Source organism: Arachis ipaensis, chromosome B10, assembly GCF_000816755.2.
Source record: "Arachis ipaensis cultivar K30076 chromosome B10, Araip1.1, whole genome shotgun sequence".
Taxonomy (NCBI): domain Eukaryota; kingdom Viridiplantae; phylum Streptophyta; class Magnoliopsida; order Fabales; family Fabaceae; genus Arachis; species Arachis ipaensis.
Window position 1 is genome coordinate 58,079,496 of NC_029794.2, and position 27,638 is coordinate 58,107,133.

General features: G+C 38.6%; 1 long non-coding RNA gene across 4 annotated transcripts in view; it reads left to right on the forward strand.

The window, feature by feature from the left end:
* Positions 1-24,357, forward strand: part of LOC107622088 — a 33,602-nt gene extending 9,245 nt beyond the window's left edge. For 3 of the 4 annotated variants that reach the window (XR_002355972.1, XR_001616065.2, XR_001616064.2), the window contains exon 4: positions 24,173-24,356. This is a non-coding gene — a long non-coding RNA (uncharacterized LOC107622088). Of the gene's footprint in view, positions 1-24,172 lie in introns of all 4 variants that reach the window. The other variant, XR_002355973.1, reaches the window with a different exon arrangement.

A 27,638-nucleotide genomic window follows, 5' to 3' on the forward strand; every position in this document is an offset into this window, starting at 1 on the left:
TCTAGGACTCTAGAACTAGCTAAGATGCAAAATCAAACATGTTTTTGAAATTTTTTTTTGAGGATTTTTCAAACAAATTGAGGAAACTTGCAATCCAAGCAAAAACTCAAATTCAAAGAATCATCCCTAATTAAGGCTTAGAATCTATAAACACCTTAGCAAGCAAAACAAAATATATTGAGAAGTAAAGAAACTATATAAAATGGAACTCAATTCATTTATTCATTATATCTACAAGAGAATGGAAAGAGTTTACCATGGTGGGGTGTCTCCCTGATGACAAGTCATTATATGCAAGTTTTTCAAGCAATTTTTCACTTGTTTCATTAGGTTTTATGTACTTTCTTGCATTGTAAGTAAGTGGTTTGGAGTGGAATTGCATGGTTTTGTTGAATCAATCAACCACCCTTTAATTGATACTAAATCATGATGTTTAAACTAAATTTAATTGGTTTTTGAATGATTTATAAACCTTGTGAATTTGGTGATACTTTGATTGGTTGTTTTGATTACTTGTAGGTGAAGAAAAGAAGAAAACAAGAAAGCGTAGCCTAAGAAGCGTGGCCCAAGGAAAAGAAAAATGTGGCAAAAGAGACAAGGAAGCGTGGCACATTAAAGGAGGAAAGCCACAACGCTCTCTCCAAGAGCTCAATGATCTCCAAAGGAGCATTATAATTCAACCAAGGAAGCAAAGGCTTGAATGCTACGCTCTCTTTGAGAGCTGAGCACTATAATGAACCAAGGAAGAAAGGGAAGAAGCACAATGGCCAGCTCTTGCCAAGAGCATTATCGGGCTCCATCTAAAAATAAATTCAAGGAAAAGCTTGCTAATGCTTGCCACAAGGTTCGAACTCATGAGCAAGGGGGAGTGAGGGAGCGCTACTCACAAAGGAAAATAAGCCAAACTTGGCCAAAATGACCTCACAAGGATTCGAACCAGGGATAGTCATGAAGAGTGGGGAGAAGGCGCTACAAGAAACCAAGAAAATTGGCACCAAAATGCTCTCACCATAATTCGAACTTGGAACCTCATTCACCAAGCAAAGAGAGCTGCGCTCTCAAGGAGAGCTGAGCGCTACTCCCCTTATTCCTTGAAGTATGATGCACGAGTGTGACACGGCCAGGGAAGCATGTCACGCACAATTTGGCACGGTCAAGGAGCTTGGTGCACACAAGACAAGCCTCAAGGCAGCAAAGGGAGTGCTGCGCTCTTGGAAAGAGCTGAGCGCTACCCTGGTGCTAGCTTGGCACGCTACAAAGGGCCAAGGACACATGTCATGAATGTTGCGTTCTCCCTACCAACTGAGCACACTACTGGGATTAAGCACCCATGGGCCAAAATTGAACCAAAATTCAATTTAAATTCAATTCTTCACCAAATTAAAAAGCCCACTCCAAATTCTAAAATCCAAAAATAGGAAGTGTATAAATAGAAGCTAGTTTGAGTTAGAAAGGACCTTTTTGTTTACTTTTGAATTGTCAATCTTAATTTCTAGCTTTGGAGGTTTGGAAATTGAGGAGAGAATTGAATTCTCTTCTTCTTTGTTCTTGCCTCTACCCTTTTGATCTTTGTTTTAGATCTTGGGTGGAGAATTGAAGAAATTCTATTTCAATCTCACCTTGAGATCTCTTTGTTTGTTTTCTGCATAATTCTAGAAACTGTGATTTGAATCCAAATTCTGTTTATTGCTTCCTTCTACTTCTTCTGCAATTTACTCTTCCATTTCCTTTGCAATTGTTCTTGGGTGGATCAAGGAAGGAATTGAGATCTAGACTTGTTCTCTAGTCTCCTTCAACCCTGAGATCTTCAACTTCCCTTGAGTTATTGCAATTGAGCTACAGTTTGTTTTCTGTTTGGATTTTCAAGCAAGTATTCTTTTCTGTTTAGATCTGTTGCATTTTCAATTCATACTTTACTTCTCTTATTCATGCCATTTTACTTTCTCTTGTTTAATTTCTGCAATCCCAACTCCCAAATCCTTTTATGATTCAAGTCATTTACATTTTTTGCACTTTAAGTTTCAGCTATTTACGTTTCTTGCAATCTAAGTTTCTGCAATTTACATTACTTGCACTTTAAGATTCAGCTCTTTTAATTCTTCTGCACTTTAAATTCTTGTCAATTATCCCTCTCCCTTTAAATTTCATGCAATTTAGCTTCTGTTGGATACAAATCACTCAAATCAACTCTTGTTCGCTTGACTAAATCAACCACCTAACTAAAATTGCTCAATCCTTCACTCCCTGTGGGATCGACCTCACTCATGTGAGTTATTACTACTTGATGCGACACGGTACACTTGCCGGTGAGTTTCGTGTTGGATCGTTTTCCACACATCAAGTTTTTGGCGCCGTTGCCGAGGATTGATTAGATTGACAATGATTAAGGAAGGTGGAGGTCTAGATCAAGCACTTTTTCTTTTCTGTTTCTTTACTTTTTGACTAACACACTAACTGTTTGAATTTTTGCTTAAGCTAACTAAAACCTCACTCTAGCAATAGAGTGAAGTTTTCCTGGTTTTTCTGGTTTAGTGTGATTTTTATGTTTTGTTTGCATGTCAGGGACAAGGGGAGCTATACCCACCTTTTGTGAACAAGACGAAAGAACCCTCAGGAGATTAAGAAGAGAAGCAAGAGGTAAAAGTGTCATTGGAGAGGAAGAATCAGAGGAAGAGTTCCAGGACATGGAGGAACACTCAACAAACCCAACAAATCCACCAACAGGAGCAGCCAACAACAACAACAATCCAACACAGAGAAGAGTTTTGGCATCCTATATATTTGCAAATCCTAGACATTGTGGGAGTAGCATTCTTACCCCAAATGTTAATGTAAACAATTTTGAACTGAAGCCACAGCTCATCACCTTGGTTCAAAATAACTGCTCATATGGAGGAAGACCACTTGAAGACCCAAACCAACACTTATCTACTTTTCTGAGGATTTGTGATACTGTCAAAACCAATGGGGTGCATCCAGATATATACAAGCTGCTGTTGTTTTCATTTTCTCTCAGAGACAAAGCCACTCAATGGTTAGAGTCATTGACGTGGCGGAAATTGGCGAGTTACGAAATTATTATAAGAGATACGTTTCAAGTACAGTTCTTAACCAACCGAAATTCCGTTTATCAATTTAGAAGGGGTTGTCACAAAAATTAGAATTAAAATACTGGGAGTATGAATCCCAGGTCGTCTGCCAATGAGTTGCAGAAAGGTGTGCTATTTTATTAATCAGATGTTTTCTAAAATGGTTTGAGTTGATAAATAGGAAATTAAATTAGAGAATTTATGTAATTTAAATAAAAACCTTGACTGGCAGTAGATTAGTTGGAAGCCCTATTCTTGTTGGAGTACCCTCAAGATTAATTGATAATTAAAGGTTATTCTTCTTAGTTATCCCTTACTAGGTAAAGGAAAGTCAAGCAAGTTGGAAAGCTATTTCTATTCACAAGTCCCAATCCTCTCTCTTGGAAAGGATTAGTGTCAGTGACTAGAGGGCAATCCAACAATAAACCCAATTACAATTTTTCTCTTGAGCATTCCAACTCAAGGTCTTCCTGTTAATCAACTCCCAATCAAGTTATGGAACTACTCGCTCATTATGAATGTAAACTCCACAACATAAGAAAGGGAAATAAAGAAAGACATGATAAATGATAATTAAAAAGATCAATTAAAAATAAAAGTAGTTCTTGTATTAATAAATTCTAAAAATAATCCAATAGTAATTCTAAATAAATTGAAGACATGGAAGAGTAAGAGACAAGTAAGGAAACAAACTAGAATGATGAAGTTCTGACGGAGGTAATAACTCTTCTCAATATCCCAATCCAAAAAGCAGTAAATCAAAATCCTAAGAACTATGAATGTGTAGAGAGAAAACCTAGAGGAGGAGTAAAATCAGATCTAAAAACTAAAACTATGCGGAATGAATGTTGTGTATCGCCTCTGCATGTTCCCTGGCTCTAATATGCTTTTCTGGGCCGAAAACTGGGTCAAAACAGGGCCCAAAATCGCCTCCAGCGAATTCTGCAGATTCTGCAGATCGCGCATGTCACGCGATCGCGTCATCCAGCGTTCTGCGTTGCCACGTGTGCGCATCATCCACGCCTTCGCGTCACTTGTGCAGTTTCCAATCCACGCGGCCGCGTGAGCCATGCGTCCGCATCACTTCTCGCTGGTCATCTCCTTAATTTCTTGTGTTCCTTCCATTTTTGCAAGCTTCCTTTCTAATCTCCAAGTCATTCATGCCCTATAAAGCCTGAAACACTTAACACACAGATCACGGCATCGAATGGAATAAAGGAGAATTAAAATACAAAATTAAAAGTTTCTAGGAAGCAAGTTTTCAACCATAAAGCATTTTTAGGAAGGAATTATAAATGCATGTTTATTTAATGAATAAGTGGGTAAAGATTTGATAAAACCACACAATTAAACACAATATGAACCATAAAATAATGGTTTATCAGTCATTCCCAAGAGATAGCATCAACAATTGGGAGGATTTGGTGAGCAAGTTTCTTGCCAAATTTTACCCGCCTCAGAGGATTATTAGATTGAAGAATGAAGTACAAACATTCACATAGATGGATGCTGAACCTCTCTATGAGGCATGGGAAAGATACAAGGCTCTAATTAGGAAGTGTCCTCCTGAAATGTTCAATGAATGGGACATATTATAGAATTTTTATGAAGGCTTGACATTGAAAGCTCAAGAGGCACTAGATCACTCAGCAGGGGGCTCTTTATAATTGATGAAAACTGCAGAGGAGGCCCAAAATCTCATTGATATGGTGGCTAACAATCAGTATTTCTTTGCTCACCAAAGGCAACGCCAACCATCACAAAGGAAAGGAGTGATGGAGTTGGAAGGAGTGGATTCAATCCTAGCTCAAAACAAAATGATGCAGCAGCAAATTCAGCAACAATTTGAGCAAATGGCCAAAAGAATTGATGGCCTCCAAGTTGCAGCAGTGAGCACAAGCCAACCATCACTCACATGGGGGACAAATAAAGAAAATCAAGAGGATCAGCAGCAAGAACAAGTCCAGTATATGCACAACCAAAATTCTGGATCAAATGAGGTTTATGGTGACACTTACAATCCATCATGGAAGAACCACTCCAATCTCAGATGGGGAGACAAACACACTCAGAATCAGCAGCCATGGCAAAAAAATTCAAACCAAAATAGTTGGAAAAATACAAACCACAATAACCAGCAGAATAATAACCAAAATCTATATAGAAAACCCCAAAACACTTACCCCAACTCTAACCATTATCCATCCAATAACCAAATTACCAACCTAAACAACCATCATTCACCCTTACCAGCTCACAACCAACCACAAATTTCACAAGACTCTCAGAGAATCTCCCAGTTGGAGATGATGATGGAGAAGATGCTAAAGTACCAAGAGACAACAAGCAAGAATCATGAAGCTTCTATAAGAAACATAGAGAGGCAGATTGGACAGCTTTCTAAGCAAGTTGTAACTGAAAGACCATCAAGTACACTCCCAAGTGATACAATTCCAAATCTGAAGGAAGAGTGCAAAGCCATACAACTGAGGAGTGGAAAGATCTTGGTGAAAGATGAAGGAGCAACCAAGAAGCAAAAGGAAAATGACAAGAAGCAAGCTGAGAAAGAGGAAGCTAGCAACAAAGAAGTGACAGCAAGCAAGCAAACTTCAGAGAAGCTCAAAGAAAAGGAAGAACAGCTATAAATCTCAAGAAAAGGGAAGAAAGCAAAGGAAGAACCAACCAAAGAACAAAGGCAGGGAGTGAACTTCACACCTCCATTGCCATATCCCCAAAGGTTCAACAAGGAGACTAAGGACCAATATTTCCCTAAATTCCTTGAAGTCTTCAAGAAATTGGAGATAAATATCTCACTGACTGAGGCATTAAAGTAAATGCCTCTATATGCAAAATTCTTGAAGGAGCTCATTAACAAAAAGATAAGCTGGCATGAGAAGGAAACTATACTGCTCATTGAAGAATGCATAGTATTAATCCAGAAAGGACTTCCTCCTAAACTTGAAGACCCTGGAAGTTTCTTTCTACCTTGTACCATTGGCATTATGATCATCAATAAGGTAATGTGTGATTTAGGGGCGAGTATCAATCTTATGCCCTCTTCTTTGGTGAAGAAGCTGTGCATAGAGGAAGTGAAGATAGTACAGATGTCTTTAGAATTGGTGGACAAGTCAGTGATATGTCCCAGGGGCGTGATTGAAAACCTTCTAGTTAAAGTGGACATATTCATATTCCCTGAAGACTTTGTGATCTTAGACTCAGATGAAAATGGAGGTGATTCCATTATACTAGAAAGACCCTTATTGGCCACAGCAAGGGCCATTATAGATGTGGAGCAAGGAGAGCTAACCCTCAGAATGCACAATGAAAGCATCACCTTAAATGTTTTTCCAGAAACACAACACATTGAGGAAACAAGAAATTGCATGGAGACTGATAAAGGAGGCTTGCAATGGAAGAAGAAAACAAACAAAATAGTCATTGATTACCTTCCAGAACAAGAGACAAACAACACTGCAGAAACAAAGGAGAATGAAATTGTGCAGAGTGATGAAGAAAATCAAGAAGAAATTGAAGTGTTAACTATTGGGAAGGAAAGTCCAGAGATACAATCCATTGCCAAAAAGGGGGAAGGATCTACACACAGAAAGAAGAAAAGCAAGAAAAGGGTTAAAAGGGGGTGGAAGAACAAAAAGATCCCAACTGAGGGATTCCAAAAAGGGGATAAAGTGCAGTTAATCTATCAACAACTGGGGACAAGCCAACAAGCTGATGACTACTACACTGTCAGCAAAATACTCTCACTAGAGCATGCTGAAATTGAGCATCAAGGCACTAAAAGGAAGATCACAGTGAGGGGAGACAAGCTGAGACACTACAGTCAGCAACCACCCTAATGAGGGGCCAATGTCAAGCTAGTGACAATAAAAGAGCGCTCCATGGGAGGCAACCCATGATCTAAGATTTTTGCCTTGTCTTTAAAATTCAATAATCTATGATCATTCTAGCATGAATTTGATTTCTCATGAACTTACCTGATAGCTGCATGCACTGTTTTAAAGTATATATTGGACTTCTAAGTTTGGTGTGCCTTAAGGCACTCCAAGTGGCTTTTCAAGCTTTCTTAGACTATATGCTTAATCATTGTGATAAAGTATACAGTCAAACATTAAGTTTGGTGTCTACATATGCACTAATTTGCAGAAGAATTAATTTCTGTTCATGAAATCAAAGCCATGCACGAATGGATCATGCATAGTTCATCTTAGGAATTCATATTAAGAAATAAAATGTGCTTTATGAATAATATGCCAATTGTGATGGATTGTGTGCATTTTGCATAGACTCCTTAGCAATTGACAAGTTTGGTGTTCACCAAATCTTGATTCATTATTTAAGGAACACAATGGGTTCTTTATGAATAAAGCACATGATAGCTAGTTTAAATGTTCATCACTACTCTACCGTGTTATATCCTAAGACTCACTATTTTTTTGATTTGGTTGAATAGGAAAAAGAAGATTAAGAAGAGGACAAGAAAAAGGAGGGCCACGGCTATGACAAGTCAAGTGAGAAGTGATCACATGTGCCTAGAGAAGCATGCCCCTTGGAAAGCAAAATTTGCATGCATACACCATTGGACACCAAAATGCATGCAACCAATGAGAAGAGAATCCTCGTCAAGCTTCAACAATGCATGCAGGCCATTCATTTCATGAGTCTTCTATATTGTTCAACTCATTCTTCACCCTTCATTGTCATAACCGAACTCCCTCCTCCCTTGTGGTCTTGTTAGAAAGCTTGAAAGCCTTGTCTATAAATAGCCTTTAACACAACATGGCTTACACATTCATACAAGCTACCTTCACTTGTAAACCTTAGCTTCACTCTTCTTCCACTCCAAAAACACGGCCAACAATTCTCCTTTCTCTAAACAGCACATCATTTCCCCTTTCCTTTCACAGCAAAACCAAACATCACTCCAAACACAACCCCACCTTTCTCTTCTTCTCACCCCAAATTCAATGGCCTCTTCAAGTTCAAGGAGAAGACCGGGAAAGGAACCAATGGTGACCAAACCCCAATCCTATGATGCAAGGAAATTTAGATATCAGTTTCATGAAAGAAAATATCTTAAGCTCATGAAAACAAAGCATATCATTTATAAGAAGGATTTTGAGCTGAGGGATGGGGAGTACCCCATCATGAGGCAAATCACTAGGGAAAGGAGGTGGGAACTTCTATGCCATCCTCTAACTGAGATTAGCGCAGTTATGATAAGGGAATTCTATGCAAGGAGGTGGAAACTTCTATGCGATCCTCTCATCAACATTAGTGCAGTCATGATCAGGGAATTTTACACAAATACTATTAAAGAGAGCGAAGACAACATCCCTTACAAGAGTTATGTTAGAGGAGTTGAAGTGGATTTTAGTCCAGCATCCATTATAAGGGCCCTGAAGTTGAGAACCATAACTTATGAAGAGTTTAGCTATGAGGCCAGACTGCAGGGAGAGAATGACCCCGATGAGATCTTACAGGGGATATGCTTGGAAGACACAGACTGGGAAAGAGATTCAAAAGGAGTCCCAAGCCACTTGAAAAGAATAAATCTCATTCCTGAGGCCAAGGGGTGGTATAAAATAGTAAGGAGGTCTATACTTCCTACTGGAAACACCTCAGGGGTTACAATCAAGCGAGCACTCTTGACATACTGCATCCTACATGGAGGAGAAATCAACCTCGCATTTTTTCAACTCATAGCCGACAGTATTCAAGAGATAGCTGAAAGCACAAACAAATCAAGTAGGCTTGATCATCCGAGCACCATCCTAAGGCTATGCAACAAAGCTGGAGTGATCTTTGAAGATGAGGACACAGAGTAAAAAAGGGGAAGAGAATCACAAAAAGAAGCATGGAAGGCATTAATGAAGATGATGATCAAGAAGAAAGACCCCAAAGGAGAAGAAGATCACTAGTGGAGGAAGAGCAAGCTCACGATGCCATAGACATGAGTCAATTGCAAAGAGCTCTTGAGGAAATATCACAACAAAATGTGAGAGTACAAGAGCAGTATTCAAGGCAACAAGAGCTATATTTGCAATAACAAGAGCAATATCTAGAGCACCGGGAGCAATATTTGAAGGATAGAGAGCAAAATGAAGCTTGGTAGCGTAGAATGGAGGAGAGGCAAGAGAACTGGCAGCAACAAATGATGGCTCAACAACAAGAATTCCAAACAAAGGTTCTTGAGGGGCAGAGAGAACAAACAACAAATCTTAAAGAGTCATATGACAAAATGTTCCTGACCCAAGCCAAATCTGGGGAATATATTCACAACTTGTATCAGTGGAAGAATATACATCATACTATTGGAGAAAGTAGGCACACAGATAGAATAGAGTATGATGAGGATACACAAGCAAAGTTGGATTATTTAACCCATAGCATGCCAGCATTGAATCCACAAATCAAACCATTTGAGCAATGCCAAGAGTTAAGAGACCGTCAGAGGGCAAAGACCGAGAGGCATTCATCATGGATGCATCAAAGATTGGAGGCATCAGGACTTTCAGGTCTCATAGATTTTGTCTGGGATAGAAGATGCCCTGGTAAAGAAGCTCAGGACTATTCCAAGCTCTGGAAGAGAAAGAAGAAGAAGGGAGAATCAAGCAAAAACTAGGGACATGACAACTAGAAGGTGGTGAAGTTCTTTCATAATTTCAAATTAAATAAGGAAGATGTATATCTGAAACATGATATGCCTCCAAGTGCTCTTTGTTCTGCATAAATTTTTTTTTTGCTTGAAAGTGATCTGCATAATCTTGTCATCCTTCATTTGCTTGAATCTTGTTTTGTTTCCTTGCTGCTTGAATAAAAGAAAAAATGTTTGATTTAGAAAAGTAATTGTTCAATGTTGCAGAAGTTAGAATGAAAGTTAGTGGTGGTATTTGTTTGATTCAATTGTTAGTTCATAAAATAAGTGCTGCATAATGACATGTTCTTTGAAGCTTAAGCTAGTTTGCTGCTATAACCTTTCAATTAATGAAAGTCCCTTGAGAACGAATCAGAACAAAAAAAAAAGAAAAAAAAAAAAGAAAAAAAGCCAAGAATTGGCAAAGAAACAAACAATAAGGCTAGACACCAATAGCTTGGACCCCAGGACACATGCCTGTGGTGTTTTTGTACTAGGATATGCTCGGACAAGTAGGTTCTGAGGAGTATTTCAAAACTTGGCCACTTAGATCAACTGATTTGGGATTTCTAACTGAAAGTCCACAATAAAGAGCAACCTAGCTACAAAACATTTAGTAATCCAAAGAGATGTTGGGCATCAATGATCCTAGGAAGAAAATGTGAGCCATGTGTCTGTGGTGAAGAAATGTTGAGCAAAGTTAAGCCAAAAGGCTGCTGCAACATTTGCCACCAAGCCTTAAATGAATAATAAGCTCTAAGCAAAAAAAATAAAGAAGGAAAAGCTAGCAAGAGATTAAGCAAAAAGGTAAAGCATTATAGCAACAACATTAGTGAACCTTTGAGGAAACATATCTTATGTAACAGCAAGTAATAAGTGAGCTACCATTGTCTGCATAAAACCCCCATGAACCAAGTTCAACTATCTGCTAAATAAGAACATCCATACTTCTCTGTTTCATTTCATTTTCTCTTATGATTAGTGCTTGCTTGGGGACAAGTAAGTTTTAAGTTTGGTGTTGTGATGACAAGTCATCATATGCTAGTTTTTCAAGCATTTTTTCACTTGTTTCATTAGGTTTTATGCACTTTCTTGCATTGTAAGTAAGTGGTTTGGAGTGGAATTGCATGATTTTGTTGAATCAATCAACCACCCTTTAATTGATACTAAATAATGAGGTTTAAACTAAATTTAATTAGTTTTTGAATGATTTATAAACCTTGTGAATTTGGTGATACTTTGATTGGTTGTTTTGATTACTTGTAGGTGAAGAAAAGAAGAAAACAAGAAAGCGTAGCCTAAGAAGCGTGGCCCAAGGAAAAGAAAAATGTGGCAAAAGAGACAAGGAAGCGTGGCATATTGAAGGAGGAAAGCCACAGCGCTCTCTCCAAGAGCTCAATGCTCTCCAAAGGAGCATTATAATTGAACCAAGGAAGCAAAGGCTTGAATGCTACGCTCTCCTTGAGAGCTGAGCACTATAATGAACCAAGGAAGAAAGGGAAGAAGCACAATGCTCAGCTCTTGCCAAGAGCATTATCGGGCTCCATCCAAAAATAAATTCAAGGAAAAAGCTTGCTAATGCTTGCCACAAGGTTCGAACTCATGAGCAAGGGGGAGTGAAGGAGCGCTACTCACAAAGGAAAATAAGCCAAACTTGGCCAAAATGCACTCACAAGGATTCGAACCAGGGATAGTCATGAAGAGTGGGGAGAAGGCGCTACAAGAAACCAAGAAAATTGGCACCAAAATGCTCCCACCATGATTCAAACTTGGAACCTCATTCACCAAGCAAAGAGAGCTGCGCTCTCAAGGAGAGCTGAGCGCTACTCCCCTTATTCCTTGAAGTATGATGCGCGAGTGTGACACGGCCAGGGAAGCATGTCACGCACAATTTGGCACGGTTGATACGCGAAAAATAAGATATTAACGCGTAACCAGCAAGTATACCGGATCGTATCAAGTAATAAAACTCACTAAGAGTGAGGTCGATCCCACGGAGATTGGTAGATTAAGCAACTTTAGTTAAATGGTAAATTTAGTCAAGCAAACATGGTTTTGATTTCATGAGATTTTAATTCTTGAACGTAATTGCAAAAATTAAATGACAAGGAATCTAAAGAATTGCAATGAAGAAAGAAAATAAAAGTAAACGAATGAAACTTAGAGTGCAAAAAACTTAAATGACATTAAAGATAAATTGCAAGGAAGTATAGTGCAAGAATTTTAAAGAGCAGAAGAGTAAATTGCAAGAAATAGAGAAACAGAATGTAAATGACAAGAATAATAAATTGCAAGAATGTAGAAGGGAATTGGGTAATGGGTATTCAAACAACTAAAGAGCAAAAGAAATGAGAATTAATGATGGAAAAGATCATTAGATAGATGAACCACTTGAATTGAGAAGGAAAAGAAAAGTTATCAACCCATTCAAATGAGCAGAGCTCCTCCCCCTAATGAAAATGGGGTTTAGTGAATCATAGCTCTAAATTCAACCACAAGTGCAAAAGTAAACATTCCAATTTAATAGAGAAGAGTAATGAAGAATGAAGAAGAAGTTCTTGAAAACTAAAATTCAAAAATTGCCAAAGAAAACTAACTTCCTCCCTGCTATGCTTCCCAATTGGGAGTGTAGCACCAAGCAGAGTGAAAAGCTAGTAAAAGTAACTACTATGATGTAAATTGTAAAAGTGTCTAAAAATCCTTTCCCTAAGTACAAAACTATTCTCTATTTATACTATTCCTAAAACTCCTTGAAATTCTCCTTTTGGGTTAGCAATTTGGTCCTTGCTCTTCGTTGATTTTGCTTCATGAAAGAATTCTTGTCAAACAGAGGAAACAGGGCTCATTTTCATTGCTCTGGCCCAATGGCCTGGTGTTATTGGCAAACACGCCAGCCTTGGTGCACGTTGGCAACGTGCATGGTAATTTCCTGGGAGTGGGATAGGGTGCTTGGGCGTTGTTGCCCAAGTTGTTGCCCAAGTTGTTGCCAAACACTTGCTTGTTCTTCACTTTTTATGCTTGATGTTGCCTGAACTTTGAGCTTCAATCCTTTGCTTCAATATGAATTATATATCATTGAAAAGTTCTTGATGTCTACTTTCTAATACCACTGGAATTACCTCATATGAATTTTCCTAGCTCAAGTTATGCTCCATTGAAGAGGGCAAGGTCAGGCTGCCTTGGTTGGGCGTTTTTACCAAACACACCACTAACAACGCCCTCAAGAACTCCTCTAGTCCAAATTTCTTGGCCTGGGCATTGTTGCTGGAGTTGCCAAGGAACACGCTAGTTCATCTTGGCCCTGGCAACGTGTTCGACCCCCTCTCTTGGCTCATTCATTCTTCCTTGAATCTCAACCTCATTTCCTTGTTTTTGGGGCCTAAAGATGACTCTGATTCGAGCTTCCATTTCATACTTCACTATGGACTATTATATATCGTTGGAAAGCTCTGAATATCATCTTTTCAACGCAGCTAGAAGTACTCAAATTGGATCTCTGTAACTCAAGTTATACATCCTTGAAGAAGGTGAGGTCAGGCTGTCTTGGTTGGAGTTGTTGGTGAAGTTGTTGGCAAACACGCCACTAGCAACGCTCAATCCTCCCTTGGCCCAAGTTCCTAGCCTTGGCATTGTTGCTGGTGTTGTTGATGAACACGCCACTTCATCTTTAATGCAACAATGCCTTCGAGCTCTCCTTAGCTCACTTTCTTGGCCTTGCGTTGCCAAGGAACACGCATATTCAACTTCAAGTTGGCAACGCCCAAGGTCATTTTCTATAGCCACCTTGCAGGGACCAGCGTTGTTATTGGCGTTGTTGATGAATATGCCAGTTCATCCCTCACTGGGCAACGCTCTCGAGCCTTCTTTAGGGGTGCCTTAAAGTGGGCGTTTTTGCTGGAGTTGCCAAGGAACACGCCAGCACCAACGTGCTAGTGAGCTCCTCTAGCCAAAATTCTTGGCCTAGACGTTGTTATGGGCATTGCCAGGGAACACGCCAGTTCATTCCCTGCCTGGCAACACTCTCAAGCTCCCCTTTTTGCTCTGTTTCAAGCTTCTTTTCTTGCTCTGTTTCAAGCTTCCTGGCATTGTCCACAAACACTCCAGAGTTGGCAACGTGCTTCCTCTGTTTCCTTGCCAAGATTGATATATCTCCAAACCTTCTTGCTCCAATTCTTGCTCCATCATCTTCTTTCTTTATCACCTAACATAAACCAAAGAATCTTCCTAAAAGTTTTGCTATCTTATGCAATGAATTTCAAGAGCATCATTCATATCAACTTGTTTATAAACTTCTTAAATCATTTGCATGAGTTATGCCAAATTTCACCTAATTCTTGGTTTATGAATGCATGTAGAGAAAACTCACAAAATTGCTTGTTTATTCTAGTAATAATACATGAAATTAAGCTAAAACCAACTAAACTAACTAGTTAAAATAGAAAATATGCGAATGCATCAACGGTCAAGGAGCTTGGTCCGCACAAGACAAGCCTCAAGGCAGCAAAGGGAGTGCTGCACTCTTGGGAAGAGCTGAGCGCTACCCTGGTGCTAGCTTGGCATGCTACAAAGGGCCAAGGACACAAGTCATGAGTGTTGCGCTCTCCCCACCAACTGAGCACACTACTGGGAGCAAGCACCCATTGGCCAAAATTGAACCAAAATTCAACTTAAATTAAATTATTCACCAAATTAAAAAGCCCACTCCAAATTCTAAAATCCAAAAATAGGAAGTGTATAAATAGAAGCTAGTTTGAGTTAGAAAGGACCTTTTTGCTTACTTTTGAATTGTCAATCTTAATTTCTAGCTTTGGAGGTTTGGAAATTGAGGAGAGAATTGAATTCTCTTCTTCTTTGTTCTTGCCTCTACCCTTTTGATCTTTGTTTTGGATATTGGGTGGAGAATTGAAGAAATTCTATTTCAATCTCACCTTGAGATCTCTTTGTTTATTTTCTGCATAATTCTAGAAACTGTGATTTGAATCTATATTCTGTTTATTGCTTCCTTCTACTTCTTCTGCAATTTACTCTTCCATTTCTTTTGCAATTGTTCTTGGGTAGATCAAGAAAGGAATTGAGATCTAGACTTGTTCTCTAGTCTCCTCCAACCCTGAGATCTTCAACTTCCCTTGAGTTATTGCAATTGAGCTACAGTTTGTTTTCTGTTTGGATTTTCAAGCAATTGTTCTTTTCTGTTTAGATCTGTTGCATTTCAATTCATACTTTACTTCTCTGATTCATGCCATTTTACTTTCTCTTGTTTAATTTCTGCAATCCCAACTCCCAAATCCTTTTATGATTCAAGCCATTTACATTTCTTGCACTTTAAGTTTCAGCTATTTACGTTTCTTGCAATCTAAGTTTCTGCATTTTACATTACTTTCACTTTAAGATTCAACTCTTTTAATTCTTCTGCACTTTAATTCTTGTCAATTATCCCTCTCCCTTTAAATTTCATGCAGTTTAGCTTCTGTTGGATACAAATCACTCAAATCAACTCTTGTTCGCTTGACTAAATCAACCTCTTAACTAAAATTGCTCAATCCTTCACTCCCTGTGGGATCGACCTCACTCATGTGAGTTATTACTACTTGATGTGACCCAGTACACTTGCCGATGAGTTTCGTGTTGGATCGTTTTCCACACATCACTCCCACCAAGCACTTTTGGTTTAAGTCCTTAAGTTGGACAATTGGAAGGTTCCTTGTCAAGGTGGTTTATGCCTGTATTCATCCTTGAACCTCCAAGAGTGCTTGTCCTTCAATTAGTTGTCAGAAGTTCCAACCATTTTCACCAAGCTTTGGTGAGGTTCTCTCCAAGATATGAGCTTCCAAAGTTGGTTTCCATGGTGTGATCCAGGATCCCATATCTTATCTTCGCACCCATCTTTTAGTTGATCGCCTTGATTCTGTCTGGGTGACAAGAAAACTGAATCCTCATGAAGGCACCAAACTACCATCCTAGACCCATTCAATTGAGCATAGCACCAATTCATACTCTTCAATTTTGAGCTTCCAACCATAATGAGTCTAGATTTAGAACGCCAACTACTAAACAACCTCCTCTTTCGCTTAATTCTATAAAGCGCCCTAAGTTGGCCATCCGTCTCAAGCAAACCATACTCAAGTGGGATAATAAAGCTAAGAGTTAGAAGTTTTACCCACTCAAATGAAAGATTGGGTAACAACCTAGGTGGAGGAGTTCCCAAAGATCTTGATAAAGCACACTCTACTCCCGTCCATCCTTTTCTAGAGTTTTCCACCACTTGGCAGGGTTCTTTGAACTTTACCTCTCGCCAAGTTTCTTCAAGTTCACACTCTTCTTCACTAATTTATTCTATCTCATCCCCATCACTCTCATCATAGATAGGAGGGTTAGTGAAGTCTACCTCGTCATCAATTCTAAGCACAGTAGGGAGGGACTCATCAAGCTCAAAGGAATCATACGTTGATTCAGAATCATCATAAATAGGAGGGCTTGTTGTTGGGGACTCTTCTTCCAATTCTTCCTTCTCCAATTGCCTTGGAAGTTGTACATCCTCCTCAACATTGCTTTCTAATCCACTGGAAGAAGGCTCAACAAGATCATCAAGGGGATTGACCAACGTGGACAAAAAATCACTAATGATGGAATCCACTTCTTGATCAATTTCCTTTAACTCTCTATCTACTTCCTCAACATCACTCTCCTCTTTAACATCCCTTCCAAACTTCGTGGAAGAGGGCTCTTCGAATTGAGATTCCATTATATGCTCAACATATCCTAAACATCTAACCACTACTTCCTTTTGTTCACTAAATTCTACCTCCTCCTCTTGTTGTACTTCTTGTTTTAATTCCTCCTCCTCTCCATGGAGCTTCAAGTTCACTCTCTCGCCAAGATTTTTGGTTGCTTCTCTAGGGGTGGTTGTGTCACATCATCGTCCTCCCACGGGACATCATCCAGCTCAATCATGCTGGTTACCAAGGTAGGGAATGGCAACAGGCCACGGATATGAGCTCGCCACATACTCTGCCTGATCAGCCGGGGGAAGTCTACCTCCTTTCCCTCCATCACACAACCAATCAGAACTAGCATATCCATCGGAATCTCTGAGAAGTGAGTGGTGGGCAAGACGTAATGGGCGAAAATATGCTGCCAAGTCTTAGCCTCTCTCGACAGATAAGTGAAACACATCCCCTTGGGTTTCTTGTTCCCAGAATCCATCACCCAAGGGGCGTCAGGTGTGGCAATCACGCGCTTCAGCGCCTTATAGTCAAAAGTCATGCAGTGGATAGCCACCTCTGCCTACTGATAGGCGCATGTGTCATCAGTACAAGGTCGACAAAGCAATGCCTCCCCGATAACAGCCTCGGTGATCAGAATTTCTCTACCCCGCACTTGGACCGAATCAAGAGTAGCACGGAAGAAGTTGCAGTAGAATTCTCTCACCCATGAAGTGTTTATCCTCCCCAAATCTCTGTCAACAAAGTCCAATCCCAACTCCAGAATGTGGGTGTTTATGGCGCGTCTCACATTATTGGGAAGGACCAACTTCTTTTAAATGTTCAGGTTCGTCTTTCGGAATTTAGGGAAGCGAAGCTCACAGTAGAGGTTGGGGAATTTGATTGGGCCAGTGGATGGGAGTAGCTGATTCTCCTTGTCCACTTCATTCAGGGGATTCTTAGCATAATTAGCATAAGGTGAAGGGGTAGAGTGCTTCTTCTTCTTTGAAGTAGTGGCTATAGCTTTTCCCTTGTCTGACATCCTGAAAAATAGTTATGATATGATATAAGCAATTAGCCAAGTAGATATAAAGCACTCAAAGTAAAACACATTCATGAAGTGAGTGAAGAAAATAGAATTCTTGGAATGCAAGTAACAAAATTCAAAATTCAAACCAAGTCACAAACCAAGAATTTAAACCACAATTGCACATTACTTGTTCATTGAGCTAAGAAATGCTATATTCAAAAGAATGATTAAAAAGGGTTATGGAGAGAGGAAGAAAATCAGCTGGTTAATCAAGTTAGAGTTAGAAATTAGTTCAAAAATCAGTGATATGACAATTATCGGCTCAATTAAAAGAAGTGTACAAAGTATGGATGCAAGCATACTCACAACCATGAATTGCATATAGTCATTGATGATGAAATACAACATTGCCAAAAAGCAACTAGTATGAAAACAAGTCATCAGTCAATGCGAAGATCACTAGAATTGTATGAATTGGTGATTATAAAATTAAAACTTCAATGAACAATGCACATAAATGAAATTCAAACACCAAATTTCAATGAGGCATGAAGGTCACAAGGTTGAGATAAGAGTTGAAAATTTATGCACCATTAGCCACTTTGGGTATAGAGAAAATGAGTTACATTAGCCACATAGGTGGAAGAAATCATCAACCTTGTGAAAGCAAGCAAATGGGACTCAATTTCAAATGAAAACCAAGTTTATGGTCAATCTGGAAATTTACCCAAACTATCCAATGCATAGACGTAAATTAACATTGTAATCAAGCAAAGAATATAATAAGCATGACCAAAACTTGTAAACATGTCCTTGAGGAGTCTCCAAAACCATTTAACAAACAAAATCCTATTGACACAGAAATCGTCAAATTGAAGTTTGTTGCATCAAGTGAAACAATGTTGATTCATAAGATATGGTTAGGAAAAATTCAGCAGCATTTCAGCAGTAAATTGGCCATTTCCCAAAATCAAACAATCAAATCAGGTTCCATATGGATGCATTACAATTAAAGACAAAAGCCAGATATGAATTCATATGAAATAGGCATGTAAGCCAATAGATAGCAACAAATAGCAATGAGCAATTAGGCAACTAGTAGTCATGAGGGAAGTAACATTTAGCATCAACAATCCAAATTGGCACAGGACAAATCAAATGAAACCGAACAATTCCAAACAGCAGCACAAATTCAAACAAGCCTAAATCCACTACTCAGCCCAAATTCTCTAACCACGTAATTAAACTAATCTAACTAAACTAATCAACAAAATTAACGCAAAATAGTAAAGGAAACAGAACAGGGAAAGACAGATACCTGGGAAGCAGAAACTGAACAGAGCAGATGGGTGATGGAGAGAGGAAGAAATGTGACCGACTGAGGGTTGGTGGTCACCGTGGGGGCTTACCGGCGATAATGGAGTCACGGCCGTCATTGGCGGTGAAGCAGGGGTGAGAATGGATGAGACAGAGAGGAGAGAATGGAGTGAGAAAGAGAAGGCGAGGAAGAAGGAGCGAGGGAAGAAGAGAGGGGGTTGTAGCGACGGTGACGGTTGTGAGACGCTCGCCGGGACGGTGGTTACAGAGCCGGTTATGGGGAAAGAGAAGAAGAAATGGAACGTTGGAGAAGAGGGAAGGATTGGGGGTGCGACTGCGCTAGGGCTTTCGCATCCCTGGGTAAGGGAATTTTTCGAATCCACGTGTGCGCGCACTGTGCGCGTCCGCATGGGTGGGAGAATAAGGAAGGGGCGCGGAAGCGCCATCCACGCTTGCGCGTAGATAAGTGAATTGAGAATGGGCGCGGACGCGTACGGTGCGCGTCCGCGCGGGTGAGCTTGGTCAGAGTGACAAAAGGGGCTCAGAGTTGGCATAACTCTCGGGCCTTTTGGTCTGCTTGATGCAAAAACGCATCGACGCATGCGCACTGTGCGCTTGCGCGTGGATGGGTTGACTGATGATAGGGCGCGGAGGCGCCAGGTACGCCTACGCGCGCGCAATGTGCGCTTGCGCGTGGCAAGTTTTTTTTTTTTTTAAGAGCAACAAGAAGAGCTCTAAATCTTTCCAACCTTCTCTAAGACTCTAGAACTAGCTAAGATGCAAAATCAAATTTTTGAAAAATTTTTTTGTGGATTTTCAAACAAATTGAGAAAACTTGCAATCTAAGCAAAAACTCAAATTCAAAGAATCATCCCTAATTAAGGCTTAGAATCTATAAACACCTTAGCAAGCAAAAGAAAATATATTGAGGAAGTAAAGAAACTATATAAAATGGAACCCAATTCATTCATTCATTATATCTACAAGAGAATGGAAAGAGTTTACCATGGTGGGGTGTCTCCCACCAAGCACTTTAGGTTTAAGTCCTTAAGTTGGATAATTGGAAGGTTCCTTGTCAAGGTGGTTTATGCCTGTATTCATCCTTGAACCTCTAAGAGTGCTTGTCTTTCAATTGGTTTTTAGAAGTTCCAACCATTTTCACCAAGCTTTGGTGAGGTTCTCTCTAAGATATAAGCTTCCAAAGTTGGTTTCCATGGTGTGATCCAGTATCCCATATCTTATCTTCGCACCCATCTTTTAGTTGATCGCCTTGATTCTGTCTGGGTGACAAGAAAACTGAATCCTCATGAAGGCACCAAACTACCCTCCTAGACACATTCAATTGAGCATAGCACCAATCCATACTCTTCAATTTTGAGCTTCCAACCATAATGAGTCTAGATTTAGAACGCCAACCACTAAACAACCTCCTCTTTCGCTTAATTCCACAAAGCGCCCTAAGTTGGCCATCCGTCTCAAGCAAACCATACTCAAGTGGGATAATAAAGCTAAGAGTTAGAAGTTTTACCCACTCAAATGAAAGATTGGGTAACAACCTAGGTGGAGGAGTTCCCAAAGATCTTGATAAAGCACACTCTACTCCCGTCCATCCTTTTCTAGAGTTTTCCACCACTTGGCAGGGTTCTTTGAGCTTTACCTCTCGCCAAGCTTCTTCAAGTTCACACTCTTCTTCACCAATTTCTTCTATCTCTTCCCCATCACTCTCATCATAGATAGGAGGGTTAGTGAAGTCTACCTCGTCATCAATTCCAAGCACAGTGGGGAAGGACTCATTAAGCTCAAAGGGATCATACGTTGATTCGGAATCATTATAAATAGGAGGGCTTGTTGTTGGGGATTCTTCTTCCAATTCTTCCTTCTCCAATTGCCTTGGAAGTTGTACATCCTCCTCAACATTGCTTTCTAATCCACTAGAAGAAGGCTCAACAAGATCATCAAGGGGATTGACTAACAAGGACAAAAAATCACTAATGATGGAATCCACTTCTTAATCAATTTTCTTCAACTCTCTATGTACTACCTCAACATCACTCTCCTCTTTAACATCCCTTCCAAACTTCGTGGAAGAAGGCTCTTCGACTTGAGATTCCATTATGTGCTCAACATATCCTAAACATCCAACCACTACTTCCTTTTGTTCACTAAATTCTACCTCCTCCTCTTGTTGTACTTCTTGTTTTAATTCCTCCTCCTCTCCATGGAGCTTCAAGTTCACTCCCTCGCCAAGCTTTTTGGTTGCTTTTCCACATTCAACAATGGAAGCGCCTTGATCATATAGGCTTAGGCGGGATGAGATCATGTTACCAATGGCTTCTACCATGATAGCCATTTTTGATCTTAATTCCGCGAACTTCTTTTCATCCTCCTCTTGTCGCCTTAAGATATGAGATTCAAGATCTCTCAATTCCAACATGGAGGCTTCATCGGGAGGTAATGGTGGAAGAGAGGGTTCATTGTTTGAGGGAAGGTTGTTGTAATTGGAAGGTGGTCCATATTGGTAAAATTCTTGAGGTGGTGTGTATGGACTTTGTGGTTCATGGAAGAATTGGTGATGGAAAGGTGGTGGTCCTAGATATGGTTTATATGGTGGTTGGTATGGTGGGTACATATGGAGGTAAATGGTGGTAGAAGGCTTGTGAGTAAGGTGGTTCAAAATTATGTTGCGGAGGGGGTTCATATGCATGTGGTGGTTGTGGTTGACAATCACAATAAGGGTCATCACACACATTGGATTGGTATGCATTAGGATCAGGATTATACCCATATGAATTCAGAGGAGGTTATTGCCAAGAAAGTTGTCCTTGAGCTTGGGGTTCCTCCCATCTTTGATTTCTAAATCTTTGATGCACATCCTCATTGAAGCTTCCATTTCCTACAACATAGTTTGAAATACACTCATAGCCAAAGTGATGAGAATTCATGGTGATAAGAGAAAATAAAAATAAAACTAATAAGAAACAAAGAAAACAAAGTCCTACAACTAGCAAAAGCCAACAAACAAACCAAAAATCAAGCTATTCACAATATATACAATAGCTAATAACATAGCACCATTGTCATCCCCGGCAATGGCACCATTAATTTGATGGTCAAAGTGATCATTGTCGGTTAGGAATTTCTCTTATAGAAAGAAGAATTTCGTTGTAAGCATAGCTCCAAACCAACAAACAACTCTCGCATCAAATTAAGATTATGTGTTTTGTCACAAGTACAAACCCCAATGAAAAATTACCGAAGTATTTAGACTCTGGGTCGTCTCACGAGGATAACAATGAAGTGATCAATTATTAGCTATAAGAATGCAAGGGGTAAAAGGGGGTTTGGTTGATAAAAGGGGCAATAAAATAAATGGCAAGAAAAGTGAATCAATTAAGCAATTAAAGAAGCAAGATAAGGGACTCTTGGTTAAGACTTAGGTAGTTGAAATCACTATCCTTGTCGCAATTCAAACATTGATAATTATGCGGAACCGAGCTCATTAGGTTTACTCTTTAAAGCCTTAAGTATGTAATGTCTACTCCTAGGCTTGGAGTACGTCAAATGGCTTGATCAACATCAATCCATAAGTACCAACCTAGCTACTAATTGACTTAGTAGTAGGCTAGAGTCAATGGTTATCAAATTGATCCCCAAGAGTTCTAAAATTACCAATTCAACAAAACCCAAGGACTCAAGATCACTCAACCCCCTTAGCCTAGGCCAAGGGTCAAGAGAACTACTCAAAAATTATAGGAAGCATTATATCAAACACCTAATGTGCAATAAAGTAAACATCACAAAATGCTAAAATTAAGGAAGCCCATAACTCATAAGCAAGAAATCAATAATAGCAAGCAAGATCAACACGAAAGAAACATCAACATCAAATTACATTAATTGTAAACCAAATCTAACATGAGTTCATCATCACAAACAATATAGCAAAATGAGAAATTAGCATTACAACTAAGAAAATCAAGATGTAGACATGAGAGATTATAAAAGAAACAAGATGAAAGCAAGGAATTAAACATGGATCCATGACAATCTAACTTAATTCTAGAGAGAAGAAGGAGCTTCTCTCTCTAGAAAACTAACTAAAGGCTCATGTTGACTAACTAATTGCTCCCCCTTGCTTGGAATTCAATTCTGTATGAAATACACTCAGAAACAAGTTGGATTTGGGCCTGGGTAGCTCAGAAATCGCCCCCAGCGTTTTGCTTTTAAGTGGGTCAAGTGAGAGTATCGGCGCGTGCGCGTACGCGCCATGTGCGCGTGCACGTCGATTGGCTATTTCTTCATCCGCGCGTACGCGGCATGTACGCGTGCGCGTCCTTACGCGAAATCACTTCGGCGCGTGCGTGCCTCGTACGCGTGCGCGCCCGTTGATGCATTCCCAATCTTTGTTTCTTCATACATTCTCCACTTTGTATGCTTTTCTCCTCATTTCTTCCATCCAATACTTACCTTATGAACCTGAAATCACTTAACAAACACATCAAGGCATCGAATGGAATTAAAGTGAATCAAAATCACCAATTTAAGGGCCAAAAAAGCATGTTTTTACACTTAAGCACAATTCAAGGGGGAATTACAAAACCATGCTATTTCATTGAATAAATGTGGAAAAATGTGATAAAATCCCCTAAAATAAGCACAAGATAAACCATGAAATCGGGATTTATCAGTTTTATATATTTACTCTGTTTATTCTGTTGCATTAGATTTTAAGTAGAAATCTCAATTCAAATCACCTTGAAGAGGAACATTTGGACGAAAAATTTATATGCATCAAGATTTGTGTATAGAACATTATATGCATCAAGATTTCTCTGACATTATAACAAAAAACAAAAATAATAAAACTATGCAACCCTTATTTTGTCCTACATTAGTATAGAACATTATAATTTTTTTTAGAATTAATCCCCGTCTCCCCTCCCCCTGGCCCCAAAAACAAAATCATTAGTTCTTGAAATCTGTTAGAGGACAAAGCGATTACTAATATAATAATTGTAAAAAGTATTATATTTCCACTTTGTATTGAAGTTTTGGAAGTATGTTTGTTCTATATAAACTCTTGAATGTCCTGTGTTTATGTTGAAGCTAACTTGGATAGATAGTCTGAAATAGAAACATATGCATATCTGGGTCTGATATAATCTTGCTTGCTGTGATTAATTAACACTGGCCTGCTTGCATGAACCACTTTATATTTAATAGATATACTGTCTTGTAGACATAGTTCCACATCATCATTTGATAGGATAGCATTTTAATTTTCTAATACACTAAGTCTTCATTGTTATTAGCACCACTATTATTGAGTATATTTCCCATTTCTATACATGGTTAGTGATTCATTGTTATTTCTCAAAAACAGATTTTGGATGAATACAACCGACTTCTAACATCTCAGTTGGAAACTCAAAGACAAGTAAGTTGACACTGATGCTCCTGAAACTCATTCTTTGGGATATTTTAATAACTATGGAAAACAGTCTCTGCTTTGGATGTATGAACTATAGACTATATTATATCATCAAGGTTGACTGGAAACTACTTGTTCCTAACATATCATTAGAAGTATTGTAATTACAGGAGTGGTTAGAATTTAGGGGTACTGAACCTGCATGCTTTTGTTTATGATAAATGCTTTAGGATTATAGCTAAAGCTAAATAATGATTCCCTCCATGTGATGATTTTTTGATGCAATGATAAAGCTAAATAATGAACTCGGATTCTCTTTGTGTTGTATATTTGTGTATAATTAATTAGATTACATTTTGTATATTTATGTATATTTGTGTATAATAAATTATTATTGAATTCATTTTCAATATATATTTTTTGCATTTTAATATATATTTGATATAAATAATTTATTTGATAGCATGCCGAAACATTTACACTAGAAACAGGAGTTAATGTTAATGGAACAAACTATAAATATTATGATTGAGTTGATCCCATAGTTTTTTTAGATTATATTATTTTATTTCTAGAACATACTTCATAATTCAGATGACAAAGAATGCTTGAAGATATTAAAAAATTGCTGGAAGGCTATACACCGAATGATGGGGTAGACAAAGTTCTTTCTATAGTGCTAGAGCAGACAGATGTTGCTAAGATGGCTTTCAGGTCTGATGTTTTCATGATGTTTCAAATGCCAAAAGGGAAGGAACAAACCTACCAAGATTTGTAAATCCCACCTTAGTAAATCTGTATAATTATTGTCAAATTTGGTAAGCTAATTGAAGTATTAGATAGCATTGTATTTTTTGCTCAAGTTGAAAAGCTTGTTGTGAAATTAGAGTTTTAAACTTGAGATTTATTTTGTATTTGAGCATTAATGTATAAAACAATTATAGCAAAAATTATATATGTCAGTAATTACTATTTGATTTGTCTTGTAATAAAAATTGCATACTGGTTTGGTAATAGAAAATGACTGAAAATTTATATTGTGTAGTGATGAAGGTAAAGTCAAAAAAAGGATTTTTTTTAATTTGATAAGGCTATCCCCACGCTTTAAAAGCGTGGCCGTATCTCTCCCTATCGCCACGCTTTAAAAGCGTGGCCGTATCTCTCTATCGCCACGCTTTAACAGCATAGCCATATCTCTACCTATCGCCACGCTTTAAAAGCGTGGCCATATTTCCCACCTACAGCCATGCTTTTACAAGTGACAGTTTGTAAAAAAGTGTGGCAATAGGCTGAAAAAAGCGTGGCGATAGAGCAACCGCCACCCTTTCATAGGTCACCCTTTCAAAAGCGTGGCGGTAGCTCAAAAAGTGTGGCGAAAAGCTATCGCCACGCTTTTTTCAGCTTTTCGCCACGCTTTAAAAGTGTGGCAATAGACGTGTTTTCTTGTAGTGGGTGTTTTGTTGTTTGTAAAATCCGCATCAAGTTTTTGGTGCCGTTGCCGGGGATTAGTTGAGATTGACAACTACCAGTTGTTTGATTATCTAGATTAGATATTTTTCAACTTATGCAGATTTTTCAGTTTATAATTTTCTTTTTCTTCTTTTTTATTTCTTTACGCTAGTTCCTTCCCTATTTTTCTTTCTTTTTTTCAAAAAGTTTTTCATTTTTTATTTAAAATTGAAAATTTAAATTTTTTAGATATAATTAGAATTTAAGTTTGGTGTCCTTTTTAAATTTTAAATTGTAAATTTATAAGTTAGTTAGTTAGTTATTTAAAGTGCATAATTAATATAAGAAATTAAATTTGGTGTTTTAATTTTTGAATTTTGAATTTTCAAATCTCTTCTTTGATCTTTTTAAGAGTAGGATTCAGATTTAGTTCTTTTTGTTATTTTTATTTTTCTTTATTTTATTTTTTTGAATATATATAAAAATAATATTTACTGTTCATTTTATTCCTCTTGGGAATTCTCTTCACACAGTGAAAGGAGTTCCAATTTAATTTTCTTTTATTTTTTTCTATGCGGAATAATAGGGATAGAGAACCACTCCACTACGACCCTGATCCAGGAGAACTCTAGAAGAACTCTTAGTTCATTCACTACTCCTAATCTAGGGAGTTGTGGAAGTAGCGTTGTGACACCCACTGTTAATGCCAATAATTTTGAGTTGAACCCTCAACTTGTTACATTTGTTCAACAAAATTGTCAATTTAGTGGGAGACTGCAAAAAGATCCAAATTTGTTTATCTCTAACTTATTACGAATTTGTGACACAATTAAGACCAATTGCATCCCGGCTGAGGTTTGATGGATTGGAAAACGAATTCCAACACAAATAACTCACCAGCAAGTGTACCGGATCGCATCAAGTAGTAAAACTCACTTAGAGTGAGGTCGATCCCACAGAGATTGATGGATCAAGCAACTTTAGTAGGTGATTAGTCTAGTCAAGCTAACATTGAAGTGAATTTGATGAAATTGAAGCAACAAAATGTAAATTGCAGTGAAATTAAAGTTGCAGAATGTAAATGGGCAGAAAACTTAAAGAACAAGAAAAGTAAATTGACAAAATCTTAAATGACAAGAAATGTAAATTTCAGCAGATCTCACTTGCAGGGAGTAAATTGGACAGAATCTTAAAGAGCAAGAAAGTTAAATTGCATGAAATGTAAAGGGGGCTGGTGATAAACCACTATTTTATTGTTTATCTTGTGCTCAATTGAGTGGTTTTTATCAACTCTTTACCCACTTATTCATACTATTTGCATGGTTTTACATTTGCCTTCCTAATTATGTGCTTTGATTGAAAACATGCTTCTTTGGCCTTAAGTTCCCTATGTTTAAACCTCTCTTATTACCATTAGATGCCTTGATATGTGTGTTAAGTGTTTTCAGAGATTATAGGGCAGGAATGGCTCAGAGGATGGAAAGGAAGCATGCAAAAGTGGAAGGAATACAAGAAGTTGGAGAAATTGCTAAGCTGTACAGCCTGACCTCTTCGCACTCAAACGGCTATAACTTTAGCTACAGAGGTCCAAATGACGCGGTTCTAGTTGCGTTGGAAAGCTAATGTCCGGGGCTTCGATTTAATATATAATATGCCATAGTTGCTCTGACGCTAGACGATGCGGTCGTGTGATCTATGCGGATGCGTCACAGTGGCGAAAAACCAGCGTGGCAGATTTCTTCTCCAGCGATCTCTGGGCTGTTTTTGACCCAGTTTGTGGCCCAGAAAACACAAATTAGAGGCTATAAAATGGGGGAATGCATCCATACATGAACAAGCTTTCAAAATTCACAATTTAAGGAGTAGATGTAGTTTTTAGAGAGAGAGGTTCTCTCCTCTCTCTTAGGATTTAGTTTTAGGATTTAAGATTATTTCTTCTTCATCACAGGTTCAATGTTCTTTTTATTTA